This window comes from Myotis yumanensis, unplaced genomic scaffold (assembly GCF_028538775.1).
Source record: "Myotis yumanensis isolate MYYU_CA2020_CCGP unplaced genomic scaffold, mMyoYum1.0.hap1 SCAF_7, whole genome shotgun sequence".
NCBI lineage: Eukaryota > Metazoa > Chordata > Mammalia > Chiroptera > Vespertilionidae > Myotis > Myotis yumanensis.
The window spans coordinates 2140443-2148843 of NW_027223758.1; the positions used below are offsets into that span (position 1 = coordinate 2140443).

An 8401-nucleotide genomic window follows, 5' to 3' on the forward strand; every position below is an offset into this window, starting at 1 on the left:
CCCTCTCACAATAAAAGACGCTCCTATATAATAAAGAAAAATTAAATGGGACTGCCTCATTAAAAACAAACACATGCTATGCCACTAACCTCTTCCAATAACAGGAGTAAAAGCAGGCATGGCATGTGCGCTCTGCAGAGCAGGGAGACCAGCACTCCTGCCCCGGATCTGCAGCTCCCGGGCTAGCACCTCCAACCCGGTCCCTCCATTCCAGCTGGGGCCGTGTGCTGGGAGCCCCTAACACCTGAACTCAGCCCCATGGTTAGATTAAGACAGGCGATTTTAGTTCTGTTGGATCACAATGACACATTCCCCTGCACCCTAAAAAACAGTGCACAGGGCAAGGAAAGTCTCTAAGAAAGGAGCTGGCCTGAGGACAGAGCCAGGGTGGGGCACAACTGATAGGGCAGCCTGTCAGCATTCCAGTCCTCTGACTCCCAGAATGCAACTTTATAACCAATTGGCACAGATTTTCTCCCCACACAGCAATGGAGACACCAAATGACTGTACATTTCACCCTGCAAACCACGTTTGCTGGTGACACATGTTCAACGTAGAAAAATTGTAAGGACAATAAAATTACAAATAACCCATGAGGATGAATAAGTTCATTCACATTCATACATTCGAGGAATAGTCACGATCACTCTCAATAGATTATTTAAAAATATTATTGACTTTAACATCCAAAGGTTTCTGCCACAGAGCTAAGTTTTAAAAATCATTCATGTAGATACATGTAGAATGACACTGGAATTCAGTAAGCCTTTAATGTACACAGATCAGTCCTGAAAAGGAAATTGCTTAGGGTGCCATTTCGGTGACACACAAGCTAGGGCTCACTCCATACTTCCCTTTCAGAATGAAATGCTGTACTTCCTTTTGCAATTTCAGTGTTAACTACCAATATGTTTGCAAAACTCTTAGAATTTAAAACAATTTTATTTGCTGAAGACCTAAACCTATTCATTCTGCCAGACGAAGAGGCAGAATGCCCTATTTCACTGGCACAACTTACACAAACAAAATTAGTCTGAAGAATAAGGAAAGACTAAATCTACACTAAAGGTGGTTTGGTAATCTAATCCTTAAATCTCCAGGTGCCCGATAACAGACTAGGGCTAATCCTCTCCAGGGGACGGCATTACCTAAGAGCTGGTCCTGGCTTAGCAATTCCCTTTCACAAGATACAACTGTCATGGTTTTTCGGCATCTTTGTTACTTATATTCAGGAAGCAGCTAATGAAGTCTCTTTCCACTTACCACCTCCTGTGCTCCCCCAACTGCAGGCAGGGTGAGAACCTGGACCCTCACCTCTGTTCCCCTCAAGGGAGCCCTACTAGCCTTGTCTTCTTTCAGGAAGGAAATCCTAGCACAGACTCCAATGACACACAGAGAGAGAGGACTATGAACAAGCAGAAGGTGTCTGCAGTCCCAAACGTTCTGATCTGACCATTCAATAGAAGAAACTAATGAGCCTCATTTTAGGACTATAGGTTTGTTTACCTTTGATCTGGAGAGCACCGGAGACTCATGAGGCACCATCAAGAGCTAAGAGTCAGTCTCCTGTCTACTTCTTGTGCAAGGACTGGTCATCATGCTTGACACGGGTCCTTTGAAGACACAGGGACCCATTTTCTCACTGGCCTGAGCCTTCGTGGCTGAAATAAGGTCTTCCTACAGCATTACACATTCCACGCCCTGCACAGAATACTTAACAGAGACTCCAGGAATTTTCCAAGGGTCACTGTATCTGTGTGCATCATGTCCACCTTGCTTCCTGGCTTTAGAAGCAAACTCCCACCTCATATAAAATTCTACCTATCCTGACCCAGTCTCACTGCATTTTAGTCATTCATTCAGCAAACACCTGCACCCAGGATGGATGCGAGCCTTTCATGCCTGGGCTCTAGAGATGCACCATAGCAGCTGGTTATGGGAGGATTCTGCAGGGTGGTCAGAACACGAACCTGTTCAGGAGGCCTGAATTCAAGTTCCAGGTCTGAGGGTACCGCTCACCTGAGCACCCTCTGCAAGTGAGGGGAACTCAAGGACCAAAATGGCTGAGAAACATGCAGCACCCATTCAATACCTGCACACTGACAGTCACCTTAGGAGCACAAGAAAACCCACTCCTGCAAGTTCACGCGGGCATGAGGTGAGAGTCCTGAGTCGCTCAGTCCCGACGCTGTCGCAGCGCCAGGGCAGTCTCAGGAACAGCTCACTGACACGGACTCTGCTAACGGATGACTCCACTCACTCCACTTCATTGACAAATGTCACCAAGTATTAAGACTAACATGTAGGTTTTGATTTTTGGGGGTAACCAAAAACAAAATTTCTAAATGTATTACCAGTGGCAGGTCTGATTTTAAAACCGTTTAATTTTAATATATATTTTTATTGGTTTTAGAGAGGAAGGGAGAGGGAGAGAGAGAGAGAAACATCAATGATAAGAGAGAATCGATTGAGCCCGAAACCTGGCCATGTGCCCTGACTTGGAATTGAACCGTGACCTCCTGGTTCATAGGTCAACACTCAACCACTTAGCCACACTGGCTGGGCGAAAACCTTTTTATTTTGAAATCATTATAGAAGCTGAAAGATTTGCAGGGCGGTCCAATCTGCCTGTAACTGACTGTCCTCCCTCAGAACCCATGATGATGCCCAAGTGATAATAAGGTCATCATAGCTATCACACAGCTGTCACTAGGCTCATCACTTTCATTCATTCAACAAGCATGTAACTGAGCACATACTAATGCCACTGCTCTCTGCACAAAACAGCCTTTCTACGGACCTTACCTCACAGTAAAATATTAAGTTTCACAAACATATGAAGTAGGTCACTAGGGGAGGTCAGTGTTGGGGGAAGTCAGGGGAGCCCTGGCCCCGGAAGGGAGGGGAAGCTGAGTATTCTGGGCAGACTCCAGAACAAGGCATGGACTTTGTTCAGAGACCAGCTAAGAGGCCCTGAGGAAGGGGGGGAGACGGAGGGGGGGGCGGTGTGTGTGAGTCAGGGGCCGGTGGTGGGAGACAGGGCACAGAGGGGCGGGGCCTGACAGGCATCCTCCCCAGGGGCTCCCAGCAGGGCCCTCAGCAAGGCTGTCTCTTTCACATGCCGAGTGTCTGCTCTGGGCCGAGGGGTCCTGTAACACACACCTTGTCCGAGTCCAGCACTGGTCACCATGGCCCCCACAAGGACCGCTAGGAGACAGAGCCATCGACATCGCCCAAGCAGAACTGCCACAGCCACCAGTGCCACCGAGTCCCAGCTCCGACCCGGGTGAAAGGGGACACACACACACCCAATCCTAAAGTTTCCCGAAGCCCAGAAATGCTGGCTCCTCATTTCACCTCCTCCGGCACGGAACTCAGTCCCGAAGCTCATGGCAACCTTCAGCAAGAGAGAAGCGAGTGAGTGAGCGTAAGACCGTATGCAACCCTGGCCATAGATGCAGCAATTTTTGATTTGATGTTTTTGTCATCAAGACGGTTTTTAAACACAATTAGGTGAGGACAGACGTGTCTAGCAGTTCAGACACAGCACCTCTGAGGTTATGACCAACCAGCTGGTTAAAACGTCCCCAATCAAATCTAAACCTGAAGACAGAAACGAAACGGAGACTTCTGCTTCCGTTCTCTGTGGGCCACAACGGAACGAGTCCGGGAAGCAGCTCCGAGGCAGTGAGACAGGGTCCTCCACACTCGACAGACACCTGGCACCCGGCGGACACGCGCACTCAGGGAGGAAGACCCTCCCGTCGTTCCGGGACCGCGGGCGGGGCTGGCTGCGCGCGCCGCGACCTGGCAGGACCGGGCCGGACCGAGCCGGACAGGAGGCTTCGCACGGCCCAAACCCCCAGCGCCGCCCCCCTATGTGCGGACGCTGCCCGCTGCGTCCTGCGCCGCCGAGGGTCCACCCGACAAAGGCACGCGTGGGGCCGGGGTCGCGCGGTGGCCTCACCTTTCCGCCGGCCCGGGGGTCGCCCCGCCGCCCGGAGCTCTCCCAGCCGCGGCCTCCACCGCCCCGCCCGCGCCAGGCCCCGCAGGAGGATCGCCATTTCCGACTGCGGCGCGCGCCCCCCGTCCCGAGGCCCGCACATCCGCGGCCCCGCCTCGCCCCGCGCAGCCCCCTGCTCCGCGGCCCCGCACACCTCGCCCCGCCGTCTCCCCGGCCTGACGGGAGGCCCGCTGGGCCCGCCGCGAGCTCACCTGTCCGCGCGCCCGTCCGCCCGCCCGCTCTGCTCCGCGACGCTGGTGGGCAGCCGGCCGGCGCGCTCCTCAGCCGGGGCTGCGCCTCAGGGACCCCGGGCAGAGGCAGAGGCGACGGCGGCGGCAGCGGCAGAGGGCGCGGGAGCAGCACCGGCAGAGGCGGCGGAGGCGCGCACGCTCACGCACGCATCCGCACCGGCGCGCGCGTCCCCGGAAGGACGTGGGCTTCGCCGGTTCGTAGCGGCCGGCCGGGCTGGCCGCGCGTGCGCCCAGAGCTAGGCAGTGGCCCCGCCCACCCGGGCGGGGTTCCGAGACCGCCCGTGGGCGGAGCCCCGGAGCGGAGGGCGGAGCCGGCTCCTGGAGCTGGCAGCGCCCGCCTCCAGGCAGCGCCTCGCTGGTCTCAGGTGGGCCGGCAGGTGGTGCGCAGAGCCGCGCAGGGGGGCGGGCCCTGGTCTTGCAGCTGAGTTTGCTCAGCGGTTTACATAAGAGAGAACCATCATTGTTCTTGTCAAGGAACGGGAGACAACTGGTATGAAATGAGCCTCAGGCCGACACCCCTCCACCCTGTGACTGACGTTTGCTCATTCTTGGGGCGAAGAGATGGCACTTCCTTCCTTCCTGCTCAGCCATCGAAGTGCCCTTGCCATCGTCCATGAACAACCCACAAACGACGCCCTGGAAGGGCAGAACTCACCTTCCTCCCTGCTCAGCAGGTGCGAGTGGTCCTGTAACACACACCAGGATGTTATATAGAACAGTGAAAATGAAAACCTGCCTACACATACAGTGAAATGAAATAATATAGTGACTAAAAATAGAGAAAAGGCTACATAACAGACAATTCTTGTGATGCTTCCTGAAAGTAAAATGAGCAAGATGCATGATATATAAAAGTACATTACAAATATGTTTATAAACAAACAAGCCAGCTCTGGCCGGGTAGCTCAGTTGGTTACAATGTTGTCCTGATATGCCAAGGTTGCGGGTTTGATCCCTGGTCGGGGCACATATGGGAATCAACCAATTCATGCATAAGTAACTGCAACAAAAATGCCATGTTTCTTTCTCTAAAATAAATTTTTAAAAATATGTTTTTATTCATTTTTAGAAAGAGAGAAAGGAAGAGGGAGAAAAACATCAATGATGAGAAAGAATAATTCATCAGCTGCCTCCTGCACGCCCCCCACTGGGGATGGGGCCCACAACAGGGGCATGTGCCCTCTCCAGGAATTGAACTGTGACCTCCTGGGTCATAGGTGGACGCTCAACCATTTAGCCACACTGGCTGGGTTCTAAAATCAATTAAAAAAATTTTTTAAAGCATTTTCTCTAAACAAACAAGTCAACCTGTTCAGGAAGGATAACCTGTCAAATGTGGACAGCAGCTACAGTCAGACCCTGTGCTTCACATGCCTTTTATTTTATTTATTTATTTTTAAAAATATATTTTATTGATTTTTTTACAGAGAGGAAGGGAGAGGGATAGAGAGTTAGAAACATCGATAAGAGAGAAACATCGATCAGCTGCCTCCCGCACACTCCCCACTGGGGATGTGCCCGCAACCAAGGTATATGCTCTTGACCAGAATTGAACCCGGGACCTTGAGTCCGCAGGCTGACGCTCTATCCACTGAGCTAAACCAGTCAGGGTTCACATGCATTTTAATTGGGTGAGTCTGACCCCATTTGTCTCACTCCAGGTTTTGCTACCCTTTAAGACCAGCCCCAGTGGTGCCCTTGGCTCCACCCACCTCACCACTTCTGCCTCCAAACTCTCAAAGCTCATCTCACACAAGTCAGTCATCTAGGAAAACGCCCTGTCTTCCCCAACAAATGAAGTGCAGCTTTAGGACTGGGTCCGCGTGAAATTCACCCTTGCACCCAACAAAAGCAGACTTTAACGCTCAGGTCATTCCCCCCCCCCTCATTTTTTATTTTATTTATTTTTGTTATTCCTCAACCCTAGGATATTTTTCCATTGATTTTAGAGTGGCTGGAAGGGAGGGTGAGAAACATTGATGTGAGACACATCGATTAGTTGCCTCCCGCACCACCCCAACCGGGGCAGGGATTGAGCCTGTGTCCTTGACTGGGAATTAAACCCGCAATCCTTGGGTGAATAGGCCAACGATCCAACCACTGAACAACACCAGCCAGGGCTCCAGGCCATTAAAATATTTAACAAAGACTATGTGAAACCCACTTCCAACATAAATGAATATTGACTGCTGGCAGCCATGTGCTCTCTGCCCTCGGTACTAGCTGATGTAACGGACTGTCATGCTGGGGATTATTAGATAATTGGAAGCCACCAACTTTTCCTGCTGTTACATCTGTGGCAAGCCTGGCTCTCTGACCCCAAAAGTCTAATGCTTCCAGTAAAGGAGTTTCCTACTGTGAACACCCAAGACATCAGGAATGGGCACAGGCAAAGCAGCGGGCAGCAAGGAATGGAGACTCTCACACATGGGCCTTGGAGGTAGGTGCAGCTGGCACTTAGGGAATAGCAGTAAGGGCACTGTGTGGCATCTTTGGAGCAAGAAGGGGAAGGGAATGAGAATACATTGTTTTTACACGAAGAAACACTGGACAAATAAGTAATAATAGTCCCAGAGGCTGGGTGGGAGATGGGCAAGGGAACAGGCAGGTTTCTGAGCATGCCTTGTCACCATTTCATGTCACTTGAGTCCCCATTAGAAGCAGGTCTGCCTTGGCAGCTGTTTGCTAACCAGACATTGCTGTGCCCTCAGCTCCTCTTTGGACTTTGTCATGTACCTGTCATGTGGGTCCAGCTGTAGAGTGGGGTTGCGAGGATAGGTCAACAGCCCGATCTTCCTCAGTGAGCCCCCCACACCTGCCCAAGGGATGCGTGTGGCTGCCTTGCTCAGCACCAGCTGATAACTGCAGCTGCGTGCTTGGGGACCCCAAGCAGCACTCCTCTCAGGCCACCTCCTTCCATGGAGCGAATCCTGGCTGCTTTTTCAACTCCTGCAGCTCAGTCCGGACCCAATGTGTAACGTGGCTAGTTCCTCCTCAGCCTCCACGCCCCTTCCCCAGAGAACCCACAGGTTTATTCTTTATGTTCTCAGGCGCTCAGTTTTCTTCATAGCACAGAAGGTTTGCAATTTGTATCTGAGATCACCTACTTCCTCCCTGCCCGTCCCCTAGGGTGCAGGCCCATGACAACAGGAATGCCTATTAGTTCCTGTGCCACTCTTTCATCACCTTTCTGTATGAAATAAGACATACCACACAAGTTAAAGTTCATTTCCCCCTGAAGGAATGCTTTATTGGCAAATTACCCGTTATTTACTTTATGGAAAAGACAAATCAGTTGTAGCCCTGCCTCCTGCCTCCTACCAGGAGTCTGAGATTCTGACGAAGAAAGAACACTAGGTGGACCACAGTCCCCCAGTGTCTGAGGTGACCAGCAGACACTCAGGTCCCAGAGCACAGTCTACCAAAACGGTCACTGAGCTGCTGGCTTCTCCCCAGGGGGTGCACCCATCACATGCAGGCAGGCCAGGCCTGGGCCACTAAGAACCAGGAAGGCACAAACTGCCCCTCCAGACACACCCGACACCTGGGGCCCTGGGTGAGGCTGCTGGGGTGTGGCAGCTTCAAAATGGGAAAGGTAGCTGGTAGCTCCTGAGAAAAGGCAACAGCAGAGCCCTGGCCGGTTTGGCCCAGTGGATAGAGCGTCGGTCTGTGGACTGAGGAGTCCCGGGTTCAATTCCGGTCAGGGGCATGTACGTTGGTTGCGGGCGCATCCCCAGTGGGGGGTGTGCAGGGGACAGCTGATCGATGTTTCTCTCCCATCGATGTTTCTAATTCTCTATCCCTCTCCCTTCCTCTCTGTAAAAAATCAGTAAAATATATTTTAAAAAAATTAAAAAAAATAAAAGGCAACAGCAGAGGTCCAGCTGACCCACCCCGCCCAGCCCCGCCCTGCAGGGTCCATGCACTTCTCGAGTGTCCTGGCCACGTGAACAGCAAACACAGTTGGAGCCACTGACAGTGACGTGCCAGCTGCGCCTGGTCAGGCCTGGCCCATGAGGGCAGTGTGGCAGCACTCCTATCCCCACCCCCTGAGGCCCAGGAGCCTGCTGGCCAGCAGGAGCTGCCGGAGTTGTTGAGGAGAGAAGAGGGAGTATGCTGCTGAAACGAAACACACCTCTGGCACAG

At 52.4% G+C, this 8401-nt stretch overlaps 1 protein-coding gene across 3 annotated transcripts in view; it reads right to left on the bottom strand.

Moving 5' to 3' along the window:
• DNAJC5 (DnaJ heat shock protein family (Hsp40) member C5) overlaps window positions 1-8401 on the bottom strand; it is a 33848-nt gene that overhangs the window by 24058 nt on the left and 1389 nt on the right. Inside the window, exon 1 of one of the 3 annotated variants that reach the window (XR_011472084.1) lies at window positions 4217-4368. The exons of 1 other annotated variant lie outside the window; for it this stretch is intronic. The gene's annotated coding sequence lies outside the window, so the exon portion shown is untranslated. Of the gene's footprint in view, window positions 1-4216; window positions 4369-8401 lie in introns of those variants that run through there. One more of the 3 variants, XM_070419561.1, reaches the window with a different exon arrangement.